This window comes from Myotis davidii, unplaced genomic scaffold, assembly GCF_000327345.1.
Source record: "Myotis davidii unplaced genomic scaffold, ASM32734v1 scaffold341, whole genome shotgun sequence".
In the NCBI taxonomy this organism is placed as follows: Eukaryota; Metazoa; Chordata; class Mammalia; order Chiroptera; family Vespertilionidae; genus Myotis; species Myotis davidii.
This window is the reverse complement of record NW_006291021.1, coordinates 419,807-421,399: the sequence shown is the minus strand read 5'-3', so window position 1 is coordinate 421,399 and position 1,593 is coordinate 419,807. Positions and strand designations below refer to the sequence as shown.

Here is a 1,593-nt window from a genome sequence, read left to right as displayed (position 1 = left end):
ACTGAAGCTCCCAACCTCTCCTTTTTTTCTTTCTTTTTTTTTTTTTATTCTGGGATTTACTTACCTTCTATGGCTGTCACTAGAGCTGAGAGCCAGCTTTAGTTCTGAGGTTCAACTCCAGCTCTGAGACCTCGGCTGCTGAAAGCAGGTATCTGGGCTTTGTTTAGCTTCTATAATTGAAACACTGTTGCAACTCCAGCTCTGAGGCCCAGCTGGCTGAAAGCAGGTTTCTGGGAATTGTTTAGTTTCTATAATTGCAACATAGTTGCTTAGAGTGCAGCTCAGAGCTGGGCAGCGGCAGGGCAGGCGGGGAATCTTGGCTTCCTCCATCACTGGAGCAAGCAAGCCTCTTGTTCGCTTCAGCTGCCTGGCTGCTGGCCGCCATCTTGGTTGGCAGTTAATTTGCATATTTCCCTGATTAGCCAATGGGAAGCATGTTGGAGGTACAGTTAATTACCATTGTCTATTATTAGATAGGATAGCTAGGATATGGAAGCAACCTCAGAGTCCATCAATAGAAAATTGGATCAGAAGATGTGGTATACTTATTTATTTAGGTAATAGAATATTACTCAGCCATAAAAAAATAATGAAATCTTGCCATTTGTGAAAACATAGATGAACCTAGAGGGTATTATGCTTAGTGAAGTCAGACAAAGACAAATACCATATAATTTCACTTTTCTGTGGAATCTAAAAAACAAAATAAGTGAACAAACAAAACAGAAACAAACCCGTAGATACAGAGAACAGGCTGATGGTTGCCAAAGGAGAGGGGTGGGGGTGGTAGTGTAGGGATGGCAATAAAGAAAAAAACTGTAAATAAAATAAAACCATGCCTAGAGAATTAGACATTGAAGACTCCAGTTTGGGTGGTGTGAGACAGCCTCTCTTCGTCGACAGCATTTAGTGGGAAACTTGACAGGTGAGAAGGCGTCAGTCATGGGTAAAGCTGGGGGAACAGCAGTCCAGGCAGAGGGAACTGCCAGTGCAAAGGCCCTGAGGCTGGGCTCTGCCTGATGAATTGGAGGAGCAGTGCAGAGGCCATGTGGCAGGATTAATGAAGTAAAATGCTCACCAGGGTTTTATGACATCCGTGAGGAATACAGATTCCAAAATGACAGGTACACTAAAACTTTGCATCAAGGTATGCATTGGAGAAAGAAAAACATGAATATGCTAATGGTTAGGTGATTATGAGAGGGGATTATGGGTGGTCTCTTTGTCGGACAGTGTTGGTTCCAGAATTTTATACTGGACAGGAGACACCTCTGTGCTCTTCCTCTCTAAAATCAATTTATTTATTTATTTATTTATCCTATCTAATAAAAGAGAAACATGGTAATTAGCCATACATCTGCTACCCTTCCCATTGGCTAATCAGGGTGATATGCAAATTAACTGCCAGCCAAGATGGCGGCCGGCAGCCAGGCAGCTTGAAGCTAACATGAGGCTTGCTTGCTTCAGTGACGGAGGACTCCAACGTTCCCCACCTGCCTTGCTGGCCTCTGAGCTTGCAGTTTGAAACATTGTTACAAATATAGAAGCTAAACAAAACCCCAGAAACCTGCTTTCAGCCAGCCGGGATCTCAG

General features: G+C 43.5%; 1 protein-coding gene across 1 annotated transcript in view; it reads left to right on the top strand.

Moving 5' to 3' along the window:
- Nucleotides 1–1,593, top strand: part of ACSBG2 (acyl-CoA synthetase bubblegum family member 2) — a 32,233-nt gene that overhangs the window by 18,252 nt on the left and 12,388 nt on the right. The window lies entirely within an intron of this gene.